General features: G+C 41.9%; 1 protein-coding gene across 2 annotated transcripts in view; it reads right to left on the reverse strand.

The window, feature by feature from the left end:
- The window catches only part of TMEM108 (transmembrane protein 108), a gene marked incomplete at both ends in the record, with an annotated part of 115,450 nt that overhangs the window by 13,893 nt on the left and 76,778 nt on the right, over positions 1-24,779 (reverse strand). The gene's annotated exons all lie outside the window — the stretch shown is intronic.

Here is a 24,779-nt window from a genome sequence, read left to right on the forward strand (position 1 = left end):
GCATATTTAGATTATAGACTGTCAGACTGACTAGCCCATAAAACACTTGGCTTGGGAAGAGCTGGTCGCTGCTGCAGGGGGGCAGACTGACAGTCCCTAAGGCCTGATTCTCACTTGTGAACCTCTTTTTCTTGACATGAAGCCTTCTGGGTCACTCTCATGCTCTTCCTTCAGTCCTGCTGGCCACCCACACAGTGGGTAGAGATCTGGCACTATCTAGTAATGCTCTGGGGTTTCCCTACACCATAAGATTCCAGGAGGATGAAGAGCCAAAGGAGGGGTGCTGGTGGTGATTCCCGGGACTCCTGGACAGGCAGGGAAGCTGCTGCAGGGGAAGGGAGAAGGCTTGGTGAATTCCTGTTGGCAAGAGGGGGAGATAGTTTCCTGGCAAATTTTTGGCAAAAGGTCCAGGATCACTATCAAGGCCATCTCCAATTTAGGTGAGGACCAGTGTTCTCCGTACCCTGCAGCTCTAAATTAATGGGTGAGAGGGGATTCAGGGACTATAGAGGAACAGAGACTATAGCACTGAGATCTAGGACTAAGAATTTGCCTGAGCAACCCATTTTTTTCCTCAACTTTCATTTGTGATCTGGACCCAACATCAACAGGATGCTCTGCTTATTCAAATCAATCCTAAAAACTGTTTACTGAGCATCCACTCCTGCCCAGTCTCTCATCCTCAATTAAGCCTCACAACTACTCAGGGGGAGAAGTGATACTTCACAGTTCCTCAGAAGTATATGGAACTCGGGCAGCATTCAAAATGCTTGCTCTTCCTGGTCAACCACCAGTTTGCACAACGAGGAGGACAAGGGCAGTACATTGAGCCCACAGAAGAAGCAACAGTGCTGGTCTATGCTGGCCATTCAGGGTTCCTCCGGTCTTGCCCTGCAGCTTAACTCCCAGCACAATCTACTTGTAGAACTGGCGAGTGTGACCTCTGCTATCACAAGCCTCTGTTTGGCTCTCAAAGAACTCGGTTCAACACAAGCATTGTTACATACTGGATTCTACTCCCCCAACCTTCATCCACTGAAGTAGTAACTCCCAGCAACCTGGAATGCGACTGTAGTTGGGACAGGGTCTTTAAAATGGGGTGATTAAGGAAACAAACCAACAGGGTGGGTCCTAACCCAATGTGACCCATGTTCTTACAAGAAGAGGAGATTGGGACACAGACACATCACACACACACACACACACACACACACACCCACACACACACACCAGAATGTTTGTGAAAAAAGGCTGTGAGAGGTCTTGGTGAAGGTGGCTCTCTACAAGTCAGGGAGAAGGGTATTAACAGATACCAACCCTGTCAGCATCTTCATGTTGTCTGTACAGCTTTCAGAGCTATGAGAAAACAAATTTCTGTTGTTGAAGCTATCCGTCATGTGGTACTTCACTATGGTGGTGCCAGCAGACTGACAGAAGTGCCTTCAATTAGAGAACTCCAAGAGGAGAGGCAGAGACCTGGCTTTGTGTGCAGGTAGTTTATTTTGGGAAGTGATCTGAGAGGACAGTCATGCATGGGGTGGGGGAGGTCTTGACAGCGAAGCAAGGAAAATCAATCCCAGGACAGGTTATGAGTTGATCAAGGTGGGCAACTCAAATTCACTGGGGACCTCTGAAGAACTGAGTAGACAGAACCTCAAATTGTTGGTGTGTGAGGAGCACTATTTAGCCAGAAGCTCCCATCCCCACTGGTCAATGACTGCTCCATGGTGCTCAGTCTACTGCAAGTTCCTGCTCATGCAGGAGGCCCATGTGGCTGAGTCACAGAAGCCCTGCCAGAGGGACTGTCAGGCTATGTCTGCATCCAGCTGGTAGCTGCAGTGACAGCTGGAGTTAAAATTAAGGACCCAGAGGATTCCTGGGGTGGAGAAACAGATGTTTTGACTGGACCAGAGATGAAGGGTACAGTCCTTTGGCAGCAGCATCAAGGGTAGCACAAGCCTTTCAGAGAGACCCCATCTTACTCAAGTGATGGGCTGGGAGTGGGTGGGTGCAGGGAAAGGAGCCCCTGTGTCTCTAGAAGAATTTTTGCAGCACCTCAGAGGCAGAGGGGTAACACATCCTGGTCTTTAAAATACTCAGAGAAAGAAATTCTCTTAACTTTCCCACCATGAACACACCAGGGGCTAAACCCACCCCCTCCAAGTTGGGAAGTGTATGACTGGAATCCTTCTTGCTGTAATACTCAGTGTGAGTAGATATGTTGCTGCTGGTGGTTTTTTTTTTTTTTTTTGAAGTTGCCAACATCCTCTGAAATGATTTTTCTCTCTAGTACAACTATTAAATTACCTCTTGGCTTTTTATTTTTTTAGACTTTAATCTCTGGTGCAATGACTGGACACTGCCATCTTGGTCACAAAGGATCTTTGCCTGGAGGATGACATATAACTGTCACAGTTAAAGGGACCCTAGAAATAACTTAAGCCATTACTGTCATTTCACAGAGGGTGCAATGGAAGGAGTGACTTATCCAGGAACACGTAGCTTGTTGGGGACATAGTCTGGAACACTGCTATTTTTTCAAAGCAACTTTTCATTTCTTAGCATTAAAAACTGCTATAATATTGGACTGTCCAACACCTCCAACTGCATGTCACCCTTAATATGGAAGACAGGAAAGAATAGCTCTCCACTTCGCATCAAAGGTTAACTGCTGAATGGAACTCACACACTGTCACAATAACTGTGCAAGGCCTTCAACTCAGGGCTTCCCTAACAGATGCAAATTTTCATTCAAGGCCCTTTGTGCTGGTCTGCACACTCCCCTCCCCACAATCTGGGGCTACCGTCTCTTTGCATATCATCTGCATAGATTTGCATAATGGCCTCTGGAGGCTCTAATTCCAAATATATATAAGAGGAACTAAAACTAAAATCTAACTTGATGTGCTTTAAATGTATAACTGATCTTGAAAACTTGTAAGAATAAGGACAAGTGTAGGGAGTAAAAACTTAACAGATTGCTGGGTGCCCAGATGTGGCAGGAAGACCTCCTCCTACCTAGAATTCCAATACATACATGATGCCAGGGCCCCAGGGGAGGAAAGGCTGCCTTCCTTTTGCTGCCCAAAGTCCCTATTGGGCATCATATCTGCATCTTGCCTAGTAGGGGACTTGGTAAAGAGAAAAATGGCTAGTACACACGGAGAGTTTCTTGAACCATGGACTCAAAGCTAAACTTGTACTTACATCTTTAATCCTAATGACCAGACGAGGTAGGTGCTATTAATAGTTTATGATTATTAATTGCAAATGAGGAAACGAAGCACAAGGGGGTACAGGAACACACCTAATTTCACATAGCTTGGGGAAATGATGGGCTTCATTTTGAACCTGGCAACTTGGCTCCAGTCACTTTCACTCAGTTCTCTCTGCTCTGCCCACACCTTTCCTCTTCTAGGTTGCTCTGCACATGCAAAAGCAATGATCCATAATCTTTTGGGAACTGATTTTCTATTTATTGGTCTTTAGACTTTTCTTATCATCTGTTTTCTTCTATTTACAATTCAGGGCTCTGTATGACCCACTGGTGTTCTGTTAACAATCCAATTCACTATTATGCAAGTAACTGGGGGGGGACTTGTAGTATAGTATAATGTATAATAAAAGTGCTGGAAATCCCTGCTTTAATTCCCTCCTATTTCCCAATACTGGCAACTCAGGCACATTGCAGAAAATTTTATGATTTTTCTTTTAAAGTTGGTAGCACACACACAAGATGTATATGTTACAAGTGAATAAATGTTCCCTTACATATGCAAACATAATTCTATATAATTTTTCCTTGTAATTTTTAATATCTTCTAAGTAGAGCTTCCCTCCCCATTAAAACTAGATTTACTGCCAGATATTTCCTCTATTGCTGCTAAACCCTTATGATAGAATCACAAGAGTCTGAGAAGGCTTTTAAGCCATCCTCCCTTGTTAAGCAAGATGGCAGCTCGCCATCCCAGGTACTTGGTGTGGTAATTGAAAATTTTGTCTGCAAGTTCATTGATGCTCTTTCTGCCAAGAATTGGAGTCTGTTTCCCTCTCATAGAACATAAATGGGGCAGAAATGACATCACATGACCTCCCAAGGACAGGGTAGAGAAGGTCAGGCGACTTCCATGGGTTTCTCTTGTAGGAAACCCCGTGACCTGGAGGCCAACAGAGACCACGATGGTCAGAGAGTACAAGTTCCCGGGGACAGAGAAAGCATGAAGGACCATGTAGAAAGTGAGAGGAAGGCCTGACAAGTCCCAGCCAAGCATCAGAAGTGAGAGTGAAGGAGTAAGAAACTCCCAAACAGGAGATATTTTGAGATAAGAAAGACATTTTGCATTCAAGTTCTCCTATTATCGCCATTAGATGGGAGGGACCCATGTATTTAAGTCAGCAGTAACAGGATTTAAACTCAGGATTCTTTGATCCTAGCTGCTCAAGACCCCAGGAACTGAGAAATTTTTGATCCAGGAAATGTCCTACATGATCAGAAAATACTTTATGAAGACAGGTAAAGACATAACAATAGTAACATCTGTGATGACCAGAATTATGAAGCAAAACTTTCCCTAATGGCAGAAGATACTAGGGGCAATTATGCTGCCTTTTATCTTCATCTTTAGCTTTTTTGCATTCAGTTAAACTTGGAATAAATATTTTCTGCATAGGCCTTCTCTGGGATGGCTTCCTGGGCTTTGAAGACTTTGTTAGGAATCCCTCCTTGCTGCCTATAACCTCTCTTATTCCAGCCCCCATCTCTTTGAGTGGAAATAGCCAGTGTCTTATCTGTTTCCCTGTCTGATAACTAAACTGCCAGAGGGCAGAGACTATTTCAGATTCAATGTTAATAGCTCATATCTAAGTCTGCCCTTGGCTACAACAAATATTTGATGAAGAATAAGAAACTCTCCTAAATATTCAAAATATATAAGGAACCCATGTAACTCAATAGAGCAACAAAACAAAAAACAAATCTGACTGAAAAATGGGCAGAAGAACAGAATAGGCATTTTTTCAGAGAAGATACACAGATGGCCAAAAGGCTCCTAAAAAGATGAGCAACCTTATTAATCTGCAGGGAAATTCAAATCAAAAGCACAATGAGATATCACCTCACAACTGTTAGAATGGTTAATATAAAAAAGACAAAATAACAAATATTGGTAAGAATGTAGAGAAAATGGAACACTTGTGCACTGCTGGTAGTCATGCAAATGTACAGCCTCTAAGGAAAATAGTATTGAGATATCTCAAAAAATTAAAAATAGATCTACCATATGACCCAGCAATTTAACTCTGGGTATTTATCTGAAGTAAGTGAATTACTTGAAGAGATAGCCACATACACATGTTCATTGCAGCATTATTTGCAATAGCCAAGATACAGAATCAGTGTACCTACAGATGGATAAACCAATAAAGAAAATGTGATACACAGAGAAGAATATTATTCAGTCATAAAAAGGAAGAAAGTCTTGCATTTGTGACAATATGGATAGACTTTGCGGCCATTATGCAAAGTGAAGTAAGTTGGACAGAGAAAAATTAATACTGTATGGTCTCAATTAGAAGTGAAATCTAGAGAGGGCGGAGCAACATGGTGGCGAGGAGACGCTGCGAGTAAGATCTCCCATTAAAAAAAGTTAATAGGGAGGAAAAGCGGCAGGTCCCAGTGAGAACTGGGACACGGAAGATAAACAGGTGACGCCAGCAAACTGCCCGAAGAACAAAGTGGCCATAAAAGAGGACCAGAAGGGAGGAAAGCGCAGAACCCTGCTCCCCTCCCCCGCCCACAGAGGCGGCACTCTCCGACCCGCAGAGAGGAGGAAAACAACAAACTAAAATGACCAACAAGAACAAACGACGCAGCAAGCGGGACTGTGAGTGGAAAGGAACTATTGCAGCCACCACACCCCGTGAACGGGAGCTGTGGAGAACCCTGCAGGATTCGCCACGGCAGTGAGCGAACGGCTCCGGGCGCCATTAGAGAAGAACAAAGACCCAGGGAGACCCGCACTCAGCCCCGGGCCGGCCGGTAAGCTTGCGCGGAAAAGCGGAGCGCTTGGCGCGCTTGAAAAGCAAACGCGGATCGGGATCGCGGCTGCCCAGGTCCCCGCGCCTGTGACCTAGGCTTGCGGGGAGACACGCGGAGGCCCTCACTGGGGTGAAAGTCCCTCACTGAGTAAGCAGGAACCAGGCGCCCAGGCACGGGAGTGGGGTGCAAAAGGCGCCATTCCCGCGCCACTGAACTGGGCTACAGCCCGCATCCTGGACCTGAGGCCTTTGGAACTGAGACCTGGGGCATGAAATTCAGGGCGTGGGTTCTCCACGAAGGTGGGGCACAAGGCAGACAGGGCACCCCAAAGCCGTTGAGGTTTACCCTACCATTCCTGGTCTGTTCCCTGTCCCACGGGGTGGGGGGAGGCGAAATCCAGCCCCCCCAAGGACAATAGGCGAGATCTCTGGCGCCACCTAGCGACCAGGAAAAAAAAAAGTCACTAACACCCCATAGAACAGGGAAATTTCTTAAGACTGCTTGAAAAGGGCAGAAGGCTCCCGGAGGAGACAGTGGCCAGCTGGGAAGTTAGCCCACGCCAGGCCCCTTCCGACCAGCAGTCTGAGCCCACAGAGGGAACAGGCACCCACGGCCGGGGCAGACCGGGCGCGCAGAAGAGTGTACCTGAGACCGGAAGCGCAGGGACTGAGTCCCGCGTCGCCATTTTAGAACAGAGACATTTCTTCAGTAAAGACTGCCTGAAACCAGCAGAAAGCTCCCTCAGAAGCCAGAGATGGCTCCTGGAGGAGCCAGAGGGGAGCGGAGAAGTTCTCCCAAGATGCCGGCCAGTCCGAGCAACACAGTGTCCCAATGCATACGACAAATTAGAAAACAGACAGTAGGGAGTAGAAGAACCACACACAACCTAACAACTCCTCAGGAAAAAAGCACACCACAAAAAGAAAACCACCCACCAGATTACAACGACAGTAACTTGGAAGAACTTCTGAGACTTCCAGAAAGAGAATTTAAAATTGCTGTGATTAAAAAACTGACAGAAGTTATCAAGGAAAACAATGAAATGAGAAAAATAATCAACGATCAGAAGAATGAAATTGAGTCCGTAAAGAGGGAAGCAAAAGAAATGCAGGAGATCAAAGAATTAATGGAGGAACTAAAGAACTCTGGGAAAAGCAATGAAAGCAGAATAGATGAAATGGAAGAACGAATAAGTACTCTTGAAGACACAGAAATAAAAAGAACCAAAACAGAAAAGGAAAGAGAAGTATGAAGGAAAAAGAACGAAGAAAGACTTCGGGAACTATCTGACTCCATGAGGAAAGGAAATATAAGAGCTATAGGAATTCCAGAAGGAGAGGAGAGAGATGTAGGAACAGAGAAAATATTCCAGGAGATAATTGAAGAGAACTTCCCAAATGTGAAGAAGGAGCTGAAAATTGATATACAAGAAGCAAGAAGAACACCAAACTTCCACGACGAAAGGAAAAATACAGCAAGACACATAATAGTAAAGCTCCCAAGAATCCAGGACAAGGAAAAAAATAATGAAGCTAACAAGAGGGAAGAAACAGATAACATTCAAAGGAAAACCAATCAGGCTGAGATCGGACTTCTCTGAAGAAACACTATGGGCAAGGACAGAGTGGAGGGACATAGTCAACACACTCCAAGAAAACAGATGCCAACCAAGAATACTCTATCCAGCAAAGCTCTCCTTCCTCTATGAAGAAAGAATAAGGACCTTCCCAGACAAACAGAAACTCTGGAATTTCATTACGACAAAACCCCCACTCCAAAACATACTACAAGGAATCCTAAAGCCAGAACCTCAGAGGGACGAATAACAACGAAAGAAGGCCAAAAAAAAAAAAGTTATTAAAAGAATAAATCAAAGGAAAGACAAACACAATGGCAAATACAGATGCTAACATATCAATATTAACTCTAAATGTAAATGGACTAAACTCTTCAATAAAAAGACACAGAGTTGCAGCCTGGATTAAGAAACAAAACCCAACCGTTTGCTGTCTCCAGGAAACACATTTAGCTACAAAAGATAAAAATAGGCTCAAAGTTAAAGGATGGAAAACAATCCTACAAGCAAATGGACCCAAAAAGAAAGCAGGAACAGCTATACTTATATCAGATAAAATAGACTTCAAACTCAAAAAAATAAAAAGAGACCCCAATATCATTACATTATGATCAAGGGGACAATACTTCAAGAAGAAATAACACTCATTAACATACACTCACCAAACGAAGGAGCACCAAAATATATCAGACAACTGTTGTCCTCTCTGAAAACAGACATCAGAGAAAACACATACGTAGTGGGAGACTTCAACACACCACTATCAACAATGGATAGATCAACAAGACAAAAAATAAGTAAAGAAACTAAAGCTCTAAATAAGGACCTAGAGCATTTGGGCTTAACAGACATCTATAGAACACTAAACCCCCAAAAAACGGAGTACACATTTTTCTCAAGTGCACACGGATCATTCTCCAGGATCGATCACATACTGGGGCACAAGACAAACATCAACAGATACACAAAGATTGAAATCATACCAACCATCTTTTCTGACCATGAAGGCATCAAACTAGAAATAAACCATAAAAGGAAGGAAAGGAACTTTCCTACCTCATGGAGATTAAAAACCACACTACTGGAAGACCACTGGACTAATGAGGAGATCAAAGAAGAAATTAAAAAATTCTTTGAATTGAATGACAAGGAGGACACCAATATCCTAAATGTATAGGATGCAGCAAAAGCAATATACAGATTCAATGCTATTCCAATCAAAATTTCAATGTCATTCTTCAAAGAAATAGAACAATTATTGATGAAATTCATATGGAATCACAAAAAACCCCGAATAGCCAAAGCTCTCCTGAAAAAAAAAAGTTTGTTCAATAAATGGTGCTGGGAAAACTGGGTCACTACATGCAAAAGAATGAAGCTTGACCACTACCTCACACCATACACAAAAATCAACTCAAAATGGATTAAAGAACTAGACATAAGACCTGGCACCATAAAATATATAGAAGGAAATATAGGCGAAACACTACGTGATTTGCACATCAAAGACATCTTTACAGACACTTCACCCAAAGCAGTGATAGTGAAGGCAAAGATAAACAGCTGGGACTACATCAAATTAAAGAGCTTCTGCACAGCAAAAGAGACAATAACAAAAACAAAGAGAAACCCCACCAACTGGGAGAACATTTTTGCACCCAACACTAATGATAAAGGACTGATCACAAAAATCTGCAAAGAGCTGATGAGACTCAACAACAACAAAGAAAATTATCCAGTCAAAAAATGGGCAGAAGAGCTAAAAAGAGACTTCTCTGAAGAGGAAATGCAAATGGCCAACAGGCATATGAAAAAATGTTCAACATCACTTGTCATCAGGGAAATGCAAATCAAAACTACCATGAGATACCATCTTACACCAGTGAGAATGGCACATATTAAAAAAACTAGCAACAACAAATGTTGGCGAGGGTGTGGAGAAAAAGGAACTCTTCTGCACTGCTGGTGGGAGTGCAAACTGGTCCAACCACTGTGGAGAGCTGTGTGGAGATTTCTGGACCTACTAAACATAGAGCTTCCATATGATCCAGCAATTCCACTCCTAGGTATTTACCCAAAGGACACAGAAACATCAATTCCAAAGAACACCTGCACCCCTATGTTTATAGCAGCACTGTTTACAATAGCTAAGCTTTGGAAACAACCCAAATGCCCAAAAATAGATGACTGGATCAAGAAGATGTGGTACATATACACCATGGAATATTACTCAGCATTCCAAAAAGATAAACACATGCAATTTGCAGCAACATGGATGGCGCTGGAAGGGATCATGCTCAGTGAAATAAGCCAGAAAGAAAAAGAAAAATACCGGATGGTCTCACTCATAGCAGGAATCTAGAAAACTTAAATAAGGGACCAGGGAAATGAATAACTATAAGAAAGTGAAAATCAAAATCAACAAAAAACTATGAACCAGAGACACTTTTAGGAGTGCGGGGGCGGGAGTGGAGGGATTGGGGTCAGAATGGGGGGGGATGCAATTGTATGGGGAATATAAATATAAAATTTATTATTTAAAAAATAAATAAATAAATAAATGTACTGAAAAAAAAAAAACAAAGAAAACTATAAAACACTGTTAAAAGAAATAGAAGAAGACACAAAGAAATGGAAAGACATCCCCTGCTCATGGATGGGAAGAATAAACATTATTAAAATGGCCATCCTACCAAAAGCAATATACCGATTCAATGCTATTCCAATCAAAATTTCAATGTCATTCTTCAAAGAAATAGAACAATTATTGATGAAATTCATATGGAATCACAAAAAACCCCGAATAGCCAAAGCTCTCCTGAAAAAAAAAGAAGGGAATGGAGGCATCACACTCCCAGACTTCAAACTATACTACAAAGCCATAATCATCAAAACTGCCTGGTATTGGAACAAGAACAGACATACAGACCAATGGAATCGAGTAGAAAATCCAGAAATAAACCCACAGATTTATGGTCAGCTAATCTTTGACAAAGGAGCAAAGACTATGCATTGGAGCAAAGAAAGTTTGTTCAATAAATGGTGCTGGGAAAACTGGGTCACTACATGCAAAAGTATGAAGCTTGACCACTACCTCACACCATACACAAAAATCAACTCAAAATGGATTAAAGAACTAGACATAAGACCTGACACCATAAAATATATAGAAGGGAATATAGGTGAAACACTACGTGATTTGCACATCAAAGACATCTTTACAGACACTTCACCCAAAGCAGTGATAGTGAAGGCAAAGATAAACAGCTGGGACTACATCAAATTAAAAGAGCTTCTGCACAGCAAAAGAGACAATAACAAAAACAAAGAGAAACCCCACCAACTGGGAGAACATTTTTGCACCCAACACTAATGATAAAGGACTGATCACAAAAATCTGCAAAGAGCTGATGAGACTCAACAACAACAAAGAAAATTATCCAGTCAAAAAATGGGCAGAAGAGCTAAAAAGAAACTTCTCTGAAGAGGAAATGCAAATGGCCAACAGGCATATGAAAAAATGTTCATCATCACTTGTCATCAGGGAAATGCAAATCAAAACTACCATGCGATACCATCTCACACCAGTGAGAATGGCACATATTAAAAAAACTAGCAACAACAAATGTTGGCGAGGGTGTGGAGAAAAAGGAACTCTTCTGCACTGTTGGTGGGAGTGCAAACTGGTCCAACCACTATGGAGAGCTGTGTGGAGATTTCTGGACCTACAAAACATAGAGCTTCATATGATCCAGCAATTCCACTCCTAGGTATTTACCCAAAGGACACAGAAACATCAATTCCAAAGAACACCTGCACCCCTATGTTTATAGCAGCACTGTTTACAATAGCTAAGCTTTGGAAACAACCCAAATGCCCAAAAATAAATGACTGGATCAAGAAGATGTGGTACATATACACCATGGAATATTACTCAGCATTCAAAAAAGATAAACACATGCAATTTGCAGCAACATGGATGGCGCTGGAAGGGATCATGCTCAGCGAAATAAGCCAGAAAGAAAAAGAAAAATACCGGATGGTCTCACTCATAGCAGGAATCTAGAGAACTTAAATAAGGGACCAGGAAAATGAATAACTATAAGAAAGTGAAAATCAGAATCAACAAAAAACTATGAAACAGAGACACTTTTGGGGGGCGTGGGGGGCGGGAGGGGAGGGTGGGATCAGAATGGGGGGGTTGCAATTGTATGGGGAATATAAAAATAAAATTTATTATTTAAAAAAAAAAAGAAGTGAAATCTAAAAAAAAAAAAAAGAACTTATAGAAACAGAACACATTGGTGTTTGCCCGAGATGGGGTGTGGAGTGGTGGAGAAAACGGGTGAAGTTGGCTAAAAGGTAGAAACTTCCTGTTATAAATAAAATAAGTCTCGGGATTAATGTACAGCATGGTGCCTGTAGTTCACAAAACTATATTGTAAATTTGGGCCTCCCCGGTGGCGCAGTGGTTAAGTGCCGGGCCACGAACTGCCAACCCGCCCCTGCAGCGCCGGTTCGATCCCCAGCTGCTGGCGAGGGTCCCACATGGCATGCAGACCTCTCCTGCCGCCCAGACCTCTCCTGCCGCCCAGACCTCTCCTGCCGCCCAGACCTCTCCTGCCTCCCGCTGCTCCCCTCAGCAGTGTACTTCATCAGTCTGCCTGTTCTGTTCCCTGCTTTGGCTCTGGTGAATCCTCTCGCCCTCCCGTGCTTCTAACTGTACCCAGTATAAATAAATAAATAAAATCTTAAAAACAAAACAAAAACAACTATATTGTAAATTTAAAAGTTGCTAAAAAAAGGAGATCTTAAAATTTCTTATCAGGAGAAAAAACTTCCTAACTATGGGAGGTGACTGATGTTAACTAAACTTAATCATGGTGATCATTTCACAAGGTATAGAGGTCTCATATCATTATGTTAAATATCTTAAACTAATAGTATATGTCAATTGTATCTCAATAGAAACTGGGGAAAAAAAGAGGAAACACTTCCAAATTACTGGTTAGCTGAGGCACCTTGTATTTTCCATTGTGAGCTATCCCAACCCACTTTCTCTTCCTAAATGTGACTGTCACTTCTTTTGAGAGGTAAGGTCTGAATGCCTTTTCCTCAGATCTGGGTGTGTGTGTGCTGTGGGTGAAGTGATGTTATGTGACTTCTGAGGCCAGGCCCAGCTTCTTCTGAGTACTTGGGTGCCAGCCCCCTGCCATGAGGAAGTTTTGGCAGTCCCATCCACATGGAAGGAAATGAGGCTCCTGTCTTTCAGTCTAAGCTGGACTTCTAGATGACAGCCAGAATTCGCGAGCCATGGGAATGAGTCATCTTGACCTCCCCTGCCAGTGATGGGGTGGAGCAGAGACAAGTGATCCCGCCAAACAAAGGTTTTATGAGCAATGTGAATGATTATTGTTTTAAGCCACTAACTTTTGGGATTGCTTCTCAGGCAGCAATAGTAACTTGGATACCACCTGTGTAGAAGTAAAATTACAGCTCTTTCAGTGACCATTCTAGATTTAAAGATCAGGGTTTTTTTTTTTTTTTGGTGCTGGAACTGAACAGACTGATTTTGACCTGAGTTGCCTTACTGTCCTCATTTCCTGCCCAGACTCAAGGAAAGGGAAACATTCCAATTCTGGGCTCTTTGTATAGCATCATGATTTCTCATCTACAGCTACAAGTTCACCCAAGAGAAAAAGGAATAAATGCATAAGAGGAGTGTCATAAAGCATTCTGGCATCCTGGTATAAATGTGCTTTGTGGGCTGGGAGGATGCTTGGAATAAAGCTGGGGGCTGGTGTATAGTACCCACATATTGAAGGCCACCATCTCCTTACAGGAGCTGCTATTCTATCAATAAAAGGGAAGGTCATCACATATGACAGGAAACAAACTCACATCAAAGATTTCTCTCAGACTTTCCAACAACAACAACAACAACAACAAGAAAATGAGAATCAAAATTAGATGGATAAAAAGGTCAACTCAGACTCAAATAAAATATCAGGATCATTAATATTCGGAGAACAGCACACTGACATCATGAGAAAGAACAAAACACACCAGTCCAGACTGCTTTGTATTCTCCTAAAAGGAGAAGGCTCATAAAAAATGTCCCATGCTTTATATTGTTAGGACCTAGTAAACACTACCTCAGCCAGGTAGTCAAGGTCAACAAGAATGGAAGTCATGGAAATAGTATGTACTCTTGTTAGATACCATATCTTGGTAGTTTTTGTTTCTTAGACCCATAACCCCAGTCTAATCATAAGAAAAACATCTAAAAATGCTACTTAAGAGATATTCTACAAAATATTTGACCAATATTGCCTGAAAACTGTCAAGGACAACAAAAACTAGGGAAGTCTGAGAAATGTCACTGCCAAAAGGTATCTAAGGAGACTTGACTATTTAATGTAATGTGGTAACTTGGATGAGATCCTGGGACAGAAAAAGACAGTAGGGGAAAATGAAGGAGCTTGGAATTAAAGTATGGACATTATGAGCAATCTATCAATATTGGCTTATTAATTGTGACAATGTATATAGTAACACAAGGTGCTAATAACAGGAAACTGGGTACAGGGTGTACAGGAACTCTGGTCTATCCTTGTAACTTTTCTGTAAGCTTAAAGCTATTCTAACTTTTAAAAAAGTGTTCCCTAGAGGTCAGAGAGCAGGAACAGTGTGAGGACGGTCCCAGGGGTGGGTTCCAGAAAGGGACATGGCTGCAGGGAGGTGTGCAGGCAACTTTCTCAGCAACCTGGTGTGGGATCATGTGTCACATAAAGATGGGGGTGGGGGAGATACTTAGCCCCTCCTCTCCTAATGTCAGCTTCTGGCTCCTCAAATCTTCCAAAATTTAGTGACTAAATTATGATCTAACTTATCTACTAATATGTATTGGAGTCTGCTCTTAGAAAGAGAAAGGGGAAAATATTCCATAACTGTCGCTTCTGTCTTAAGACTATTGCCTACCTGAATTCCCTTTGATTCTCATCTTTTAAAATGTTGTCATCCAGGGTCAAAGAGCAGTTTGGAGGTAAGAGTCTCAGGGAGATGAACATACAGTTTCTTAACCTGTTCAAATTCCAACTGAGGGGTCAGGGTAAATGCCACCGTCATAATACAAACAGTCAGAGCTTTTTTTTTTACCGAGGAAGCAGGCTGCACAAAATTGAAAGCTGATTTATCATCACCATGGAGTTAGAGTGCCCTGTTGTTTAAACATGGCAGCTGTGTAAAGTGTTGGACATGGATATATTTACCTTCATTCAAAATTCTGCCCATATCCCTTTCCTGCTAGGTGATGATGCATCCATCTTCAAAAGCCCAACTTGACTGTCACCTTTTCTTGATAAGGTCAAGGGCCCTTCACTGTCCTGGGAAGAAATAGTGGCTCCCTACCTAGTCATTCCAGGGCATTCCATTCCCTTCATTTTGTGGCTCTTCTCCCCACAGAGCCTTTCAGTTGAGGGCATAGTAGGAAGGCAAGGGTCTAGGGTCAGAAGGATTTAGGTTCAATTCTGACTCAAATTTCCTAGTGGGGGGACCTCAGGTGAATTAGCCATTTTATTTTTCTCAGCTATACAATAAAGATGACAATATCTAACTTTAGGGTGCTTTCAGGAGTGGGGCCTCAGAGGCCCACACAGTGCCTGGCATTCAACAGGTCATAACTGTGATTAGGGTCGTGAGCTTTTTGGGCATCTGGAGCCCAGGAACTAAGTTTATGGCCAGATTTGCACTAGGCATGCCATTATGATTTCTTTAAAAATAAGTGAGAATAAAGGAATACTCAATTCCATACATTTGAGTTATATACAGCTGTTGGCCACAAATTTAGAGATGCTTCTATCTTTGAAAACAATGTCAACAAAAAGAAAGCAGTAAGTAAAGTGGGTCCTGTGATGTGACAGGCTGGGGTATGGGTGCATGTGTATTAATTCATTTTTACGTTGCTTGTTTTGGTGATTAACATTGACCCATTCAAATGAACACACACATCCCATGGCAGAGTGAGGCATCCAATCTCACACATCAGTAGGCTGAGATTGGAACCCACTTCCAGCAGATCTATTTCCAAGACCCTCTCTCTCAAATGCACTTACTACTGCAAGTTCCAGTCCTAATTACATAACCAAACAAACATTCATTTCTTTCTAAATTCTAAAGAGAGTATTTGCTAGAATTTAGATTTTACAAAGAGAAAGTCCCAGCTTTAGCTTCCAGATTCTAATACCCTCAGAGGTTTTGATGAGAGTTGCAAGGAAGTAGAACAAAAGGGAAGACTTACTTTTGGTGGGGGGAAGGGCAGCTGACAGGGCAGACCCACAAGAGCCTTCTCTAGGGATGGAGACTCCAAAATTTTGGAGACTCCAAAATTCTTGGCTCCATTAAACCCAATAAAATGATCCCCCCAGAGCCTGCATAGCTTGGGTCTGGTTCAGCAGGCACCTCAGCAGCATGATAGAATCTTTGGGACTTCTGAGAAAACCCTTGGACACCTGGGACATGCCCAAAGAGACTGATGCAGACCTGACCTGTGCATCTATCTACCCTTAGCTTCAAATGTACAAAAGTTAGAAGAAAAGGTAGTTTGATATGATCGTGCCTAAGAGTCCCTTACCTAAAAAGAACATTGGGGTTTTTAGCCTGACACCCTCTTGGGCTGGCTGACAGTATGAAGCAGCATCTTCCAGCGCCCCTCCTCAAAAAAGAGCTTGCGAAGGGGAGATGGGGGGAGAGGAGTGGCAAGGAGTGGAGAGGAGAGGAGAGGAAAGAAAGCTAGCAGGGAGTGTGACTAAGTGTCTGGGAAGAGGGGATTAGGCAAGGTGGAGGCTGACTGTAGAGAGGCTGATGTCAAAGGTGTCTGCTCTCTCTGGCATGCTGGCTTGCCTGCTCCAGAGTCTCCTGAAGCTTCTCCCTGACTGTCGTTCAAAGCTGCTTGATATTCCCGCTCAGTTCCCCAGTGGTGCTGGCTGCAAGGCTGTCTGCTTCTGTTCTGCTCAGTTGCCAAAGGTTCACTGCCTGCTTCAGTTTGCCGGGAACAAAACGGAGCAGGCAGCACAGCTGTGAATGCTTATGAAATTGCCTGATTTCCCATTTCAAGGCAGGATGCCCATACTCCAAGATATAATTTAGGTTTTGGGCATGAATTTGATTTCACAATTGAATTCTGACACTTAGTTCTCTAGGCCGTGCATGCTTGGGGATTAAAACTTTCCTCCTTCATACCAATACTGGACCTCTCACAAATTCTTAATTTCCAGTTATTGAGTACCTCAAGACTGGTTTCTACTGAAGAACTATACAGGAAAGATGAAAAAACTAAACAAGAAAGTCGACATAACAAAACCATTACATAAAGGATATCATACGTTTTATAATCACTTAACAAACAGGATAAATTTGGAAAATTTGAATAAAATTGGCTGTTTCATTTTAAAAAATGTTTGGTTAGCCTGGCACTCTACCAAGAAATTTTTATATACCATTTAACTCAATCTTCACAAAATTCAATGAGGTAGAAAAGAACAAATTTTAAGCCATGTTCTGTAAGATTATAAGGGTATCCACTCTCCACCTCTTTATTACCCTCTTTTGGGAAATAAATCTGTGGACTCAGTTATCAGAATAATTCAATATGGACTTAGAGTTGACTTTCTGGAGGAAATACTAATATTATCTTATCCATATCATGCCTGGGAGATAAGAACAAAACGTACAGAACAGGGCGCGAACAATGGATATGCTCTGCAGTTCAGGTCTATGTTGGATGTAGCAGATTTATAGGCAGCTGTTTGCTAGACAACCCATGAAAGCATGAACTCAGAAAGACTTCTTGGAAGAGGAGAAACCTGAGACCTCATGTTCATTTCCTCATTCACACACTCAAGAAATATTTATTGAGGGCTAAGCTGAGAGTGGCTTTGTGATTCCCATATAAACTGGCATCTTGATCTCAGCTGTTTTGTTCCAGGCAAGATGCATGCTATTACCATAGTCCCTGTCCAGGGGTAATAAAATGCATATTGTATTGGGAAAGAAAAGGAGAAAATTCTGAAAAGGTGAGTTTATCCATTGGTGGAAAATACTTTGAACTTTGTAACGTTCAGAATGAGGACACACATTTAATAAGCATCAGTGATTTTGCAAGCATTTTATTCCTGCAAACTGTTTTGGTACTCATAAAAACTTGTGGGTTTCATTTCCTAAAACTGAGGTTAAAAGATTTATTCAAGGTCACACATTCAAGGGGGAACCAAGATGCACATAGAAGTAGAGTCCTGCTTTTCTCTATCTCCCCTTCTCTCTTTCTATTTCCAGATATGAACACTGCCAGCCACAAAGCCCTTTTTGAGGTAATGCTTGAAAACTTCTGCTTCCAGTGAGCTCATCACCTGCTCAAGAAATTCCTAGCTTCAGCAGGCCTGGGAGAAGACCAGTGAATAACCACATGCCCAGGCTTCCAAGGGCTGTTCCACTCTGAATGGCCTCTGCTCCAAGTATACATACTCTTCAAACCCTGCCACTGACCGGAAATCAGGAAAGTAAGATCAGGATCAAAACTGAAGCACATCCCTGAAAGTCTCTAACTCCCAGAACAAGCCTGGGGGTGGTATGGGGATTATGACAATAGCCAACTTGGGAATGTTGTCTTCTGTAGACACCCTCCTCAGCAGTAGAAAAGCAGCTGCTCTTACCTCCTGGAGGAGGGAGGTGTCTCCTTGCCACTGAGATCTGCCTGACTATTCTCCCCTTACCCCAACCACAGCTCCCAACAATGCAGGTACCCACGGCACATAGGAAGATATGTCCCCTAAATGTAGCCTGGATTTCCTTAAGAATTTAGAAAACACAGTGTTTGAATCCTACTATCTAGGGATCTGACACTTTGTAATCAAGAGTGCTTAAGTTCTACACCCCTTTTCATTCTTACAGAGGTGTGGGGAGAAAAAAGATACAGAAGCAGACAAAACTGAGGATTAACTCATTCACTAGTTGTATGACTTTTCATGAATTTCTCAGACAAGTTGTTTTCTATGTCGGATTTCTCTTTGGTGTTTTCCATTCATCATGAAGTTCTCTAGATGGTTCTTTAGATTTTGCACTGAGTTTGTGGAATGGACACTTGCTTACTACCTAGATTCCTTCTTTTACCCCATGAGGCTCTCATGCCATAGCTGCTAAAGTGTTGTTAGCTGATGGCACACAGCTGAGTTTCTCTGGAACTGATCCCAGCTGCCCTGCTCAAAGCTACACCTTGTTCCTGGGAAACCCCGGAAACACAGCACCTAAGTCTGCACACCCCAGCATGGTAACCACCAACCACATGCGGCTATTACACACTTCAAATGTGGTTAGTTCATGAAGATCTTCCTTAAGTGTAAAAAACACACCTAATTTTAAAGATTTAGTAGAAAAAAATGTAGATTACCCCAGGAATAAATTTTTGTATTGATTGCATGTTGAAATAATATTCTGCATATATTTGATTAAACAAAAAATTAACGTTGATTTCACTTTTCTAATTAATGTGAATGCTCTATAATTTAAATTTATATATGGCTCATATATATCTACCAGACAGTACTGATCTAAGTCTTGCTATAAAATAATGAAACTATAATAACTACTATAATAGAGGTGCCAGAGGATCTACTCTAAGTGTGGAACACCAACGGCATCAGAATTATCTGGGAACCTGTTAAAAATAAAGACTCCTTACTCCTTAGTTCCTATTCCAGACGTACTGAATCAGAAACTCAGAACAGACTACGTTGTTTTTTTTTAATCCACACCTCTAGATGATTCCAATCTCACCAAAGTTTGAAAGATCCTGTTCTGAGGGAGCGTAGAGGAAGCAGTAGTGGTTCTGTTAGAAGATGATCTTAACAGGTTGGTAATGGAGAAGTGGTAGGACAGGGGAGACCATACAGAAAATGCTCCTTCCCATGCTGCTTGGCTCCTTCTGATGCTACTTTTTCTGGAAATGATGGCCTCTGGCCTACCTGGCTCCCCTGTTCACTATCTCACTTTAGTTAAAGTGAACCAAGAAAAGGAATCGAAACTGTCACCATTAATTTAATGGTCAAGTTAATTTACATTTGCAAAGCACTACCTCAACATGAGTGTCTGTTATTTCCTATGTTATGCGCATTACCAGGTGGATGTGGTGCCCTCTGGGCAGCCTGGAAGTGGAGTACAAGAGATGAACCACAATAGCTGGAGTCAGCCCATGCATGATAATTGAGTTGGCTTCTAAACAGAGTCCCTGCCTGTGAGCACCATAGCCTAGTGGAGGATTAGGGTGGCTGTGGAGATCCTTTTTTTTTTTTTTTAAGATTTATTTATACAAGAACTGGGGTACAGGTCAGATGTGCAGGAGGTGAGAGGATTCACCAGAGTCAGAGTAGGGAACAGAACAGGCAGACTGACTGAAATACACTGCTGAGGGGAGCAGTGGGTGAGTCAGGAGAGGTCTGCTGTGCCATGTGGGTAGCTCCCTGGCCAGCCAGGATCGAACCCGCACTGCAGAGGCTGCGGACAGCTTCACAGTGCTGCACTCAACCACCTGCGCCACCAGGGAGGCCCGGCCGTGGAGATCCTTTCCAGTTACGGACCCATTATGTACTAACTCCATAATTTTGCATTTTGGAATTATGGCCTTTATTTTCTTCTGGGGTCTTACCAAATGGATGCCTTTCAACTGATGAAGTCTAGTTTCAGCCCTCGTTCTTCAGTGGGGTCAGAGAGTGGGACTCATCCTGAGAAGCTCATTATTGAGGTGTGAGTTATGACCAATTGTGAATCAAAGGACTTAGTAACAAGCTCATGCCGCAGTTCCAGTCTGGAACTGGAAAGGGACTCCCTGGGACATCATCACTGTCGGGGGAGACTGCAGGTGAATAACAAACTCATTTTTGTATAGCAGCATGTGTTTGCTCTCTGTCCTCTAGGTTTTATTTTATTTACAGTTTGTGCAGTGCCAGTCATCTCTGCTCACGAGGATGAGGGCATCATCACTTTGCAATGAATTATGCTACAGAAGGTTTAGGCCAGCAGCAGGGTCTCACGAAACCATTTCCTGGAAGTAGCTTTGGGTCCGTGGCTCTCACTCACCACAGGTAGGGCAAACACAGAACACTTGCAGTGACAGCCGCTGCAGGTTTACTGCAATAACGCTAATGAGATTAATAGAAGTGATAGCAGTGACAGTGGTGGTAGTAGCGATGGTCAAATAGGTATCATTTATTTGGTTCTACCATGTTCCAAGTACTGTGCTGCATACTTTACTACTATGCTAGATTATACTTTCCAGACATGACTACGCTAAGATATCTCACAGGGTCTTGTAAAAGTCATGTTGATATTTGAGACATGGGTTCTGTGTTCCCTCACCTTGCAGCTGGACAGGGATGTAACTACAGTAGCAGGGACACCATGAGTTCCAAGGCGAGGTCATAAAAGGTGATATGTAATGAATCTGGCTATCCAGAAGCTTCATGCTGGACAGAGCACACAGAGAGGCCTAAGAAGTCCTAGTTCTTCAAGCTTCCAGTTGTAGGAGTCTTCCAGCACCAGCTGCCATTTTGTGTGAGTGAATGAACCTTTAGATGACTTCAGCCAAGTTGACACTGAGTAAAGCAGAAACAAACTGTCCCCATTAAGTCCTGTCTGGAAGGCAGGCTTGTGAACAAAATAAACAGTGGTAATGTTTTAAGCTGCCAAGTTTTGTTGTGGTTTGTTACACAGGAATAAATGGAACTCTTATTTTATGACATATATCATTATATATTATTAAACCCACATAATAACCTCTCAATATAAGCAATAGTATTTTAGCTACCTTACAGATGAGGAAACATGCAAAGAGGTTAATTTGCCTGGATCTCACAGCTTGTATGTGGTAGTCTAGCCGCATGGCCTGGTCTGGCTTGCTCTGCATGGAGGCTCTGAATCATATCCCACCCAGCCTTGGCCATATGTCTCATGCCTGTACTAGAACCAGGGGGTCTGTACCCCTGCCTACTCATGTCTGTTAGATTACACGTGGGTATCTGTAAGCAAAGATGACCACAGTGCTTTAATTATGTCATAGGAGAAGAGACTTGCTTTCAAAGAGCTGCAGATAAGATTGACTCCTCTCAATCCCAAGTATGAAAAGACACTTGGGTCTCAAAGTAAGAATGGGAGTAAAAAACTCTGGCTGCCTTGGTGTCTCAGTTCTTTCTAATGGTGGACTTTTAGAGACTGGTTTGTTTGTTTACTTATTTAGTCCATCCATAATATTATTTCAGTTAGGAAACATATTCTAAGAGTGAAATAACTTCCTTACGGTATGTTACTTTGAGTCCAAACAGTTTGTGAACAGGAGACAGACCATTTGGGGTAAAATCCCAGGGCTGTAGCTAAATCAGTTGTGCTGCTTATGATTTTTACCTGTCATTATACCCAAAATGACACTGAAATGACCCTTAGAATAGAGAAGACCCCAAAGCAGAGGAAACACCACAGGAACAGCAGAAAGCAGAATCTGACCCAGTGCATGGCAAGTGGGAAACAGTGTCACTAGCCTTAACGGGGATCTTCAACTAGGTGGAATAACTCTGCTTCTGTAGAGCTGGTTTCCAGACAAAAATCCCCTACTGGCAATTAAAGAGCCAATACAAGCACAATGTGCTCACTTTCTATTTCTCTGGGATTCCCACAGTATAAGGTAGAGACTTAACCTGGTTATAGTCATACCGGAAGGCTAACTTGACTCCCTCTTCTCATTATTGAATATCCCTCCTCTTGCACTGCTCCCTTTTGAGTGGTTCAGGAAAATACTGTTTCTTTCTTTTCAAAATTAACTTTAGTATTTAGTAAAGTATTATAAAGTGTAATAAAGTCCACATATTTTAAGTGTATAGACTGATGTATTTTCTCAAATGTACACACTGGTGTAGCCATCACCATACTCAAGAGATCAAATATCTCCATCTTCCTAGAATGTCCCCTTGTGTCCTTTTGCAGGCAAATCTACTCTCCTATACCCACTCCAAGCAACCAATGATCTGACTGCCTTCATTATAGGTTTGTTTTATCTGGATTTTTCACATACATGGATTTAGAAGGATTTTTTTGTGTCTGGCTTTAATTCAGCCTAACACTGGTGAAATTTATGCAAACATAATGAAATTCATTTGGTGTGTTTATCAGTGGTTTGTTCTTTTTATTGCTGAGTAGTATTTTATTTCATGGATATGCTCTAATTTGTGTATTTTTTCATTTGATGATAAACATTTGATTTGTTTATGGCTTCGAACTATTATGAATAAAGGTGCTATGAACATTTGTTTATAAGTCTTTGTATAGGCATATGTCTTCATGGGTAAATACCTAGGAGAACTGCTAGGACATATGGTAAGTGTATATTTAACTTTTTTAAAAAAAGATTTATTTTTTAATTTACTTACGCATACAAGAATTGGTGTTATGCCAGAGGTGCAGGGAGGTGAGAGCATTAAGCAGAGACAGAGTGGGGAACAGAACAGGTGGATCTACTGAAATACACTGCTGAGGGGAGCAGTGGGTGAGACAGGAGAGGTCTGCTATGCCATGTGGGTTGGTTCCCTGGCCGGGGATCAAAGCATGTCACAGTGGCTGGCAATAGCTTGACAGTGCTGCGATTTTTAACCCCTGTGCCACCAGGGAGTCCCAATATATTTAACTTTGCTAAAAATCACCAAACGGTTTTCCAAAGTGGTTTACTTTTAAACATTTTTGTTTGAAAATTTAATTATATTGATTGACAGATTGATTGTTTAGATAACTGTTTAGGTAAATATATTTACATTATCCAAGTCAAAATGCAGAAAATAAATACAGTGAATAGTCTGTCTTCCAGCATCAATTCACTTGAAGGAAAGTGATATTACCAATATATTTATGAATCTTTTAAGAGACACCTGAAACATTCACAAGCAAACATTTAACTATTACAGAGGAGTGTGTACTGGACACATCTTGCTTTTCTCACTTAATAACAGATCTTGGATATTGTTGAAGAGTCATTTCCCAAAGTGTGTTATAAGGAAGTCTTTACCCATTAGATACTCTGTAGAAGGGTTCTCAAATAAACTTGAGAAAATATTGCATACTCAGCTACCTTTACAAAATTCACGACACATGCCAGCTTATTAAAGGCTCTAAGAAATTCTATGATTAAAAAACAAAATTTTCAAAATTATTTCACCTGAGAATCTCTTTCTGTCCAGTGCTACCTATTCAACATTTTACAGAACTATAATTCTGCGGAATACTCTTGGGGAAGCATTTATCTAGACAAGACTAGCAAGTATTTTAGGCTTTGAGAATACAGTCTTTGTCTTAATTACTCAAATCTTGTCACTGTAGTGTGACTGCAGGTATAGACTAGAGATAAATGAATGTGTGTCTGTGTTTTAACAAAGCTTAATTTATACAAAGAGGCAGAGGCCAAAGTTTGCCAACTCCTGAACTAGAGTATGGTAAGATTTGAGATGGGAAAGCCTCCCATTAAGTTTTTAAAGTGTTTTATTAAGACCTACCATTTGGGATGCTTTTTCCCTACCTCACCTCATGCCCCTCCCCACCGCAGCTAATCTGCCACCTTAAGGTTTTAGAAGAAGGGAGGGAAGGGAGGAAAGGATTGGAGAGAAGCAAAGGAAGAAGACAGTGGTGGAGAGAATTATGAGAGCAAATTATGAAGAAAGTATCCTGCAGCAGAGCAGAAGAAAATAAACACTGCTAAGGGCTGAGGTAACAGCTGTCCAATTAGAAACCTCCCCCCTTACCTGCTTCATCCTCTCCTTTCCCTCTAAGTCCAAAGTGTCCCCTTGGAACATTGGAAAAAGGGCATTCACACTTAACATACTCATGGTCTATTTGAGGGAATGAATGTCTAGTAACAGAATGGAGGCTTTTGGATTCTGTGAGTTAGTATCTCCATCTGTAAGACAACAGAATCTCCAAGACTCCTTTACATCTTCATTCTAGGATTTCATAAAGTCTCTCTTGTTCATGTCAAAACCATCTGAAGATGAGTGAGCTTGTGTCTAGACACTATGTGATTTTGGGAGTGAATTTTACCAGTTTTCTCAAGCTAACAACTGGGTAGTAGATAGACGAGTTATC

Source organism: Talpa europaea, assembly GCF_964194135.1.
Source record: "Talpa europaea genome assembly, chromosome: 4".
NCBI lineage: Eukaryota > Metazoa > Chordata > Mammalia > Eulipotyphla > Talpidae > Talpa > Talpa europaea.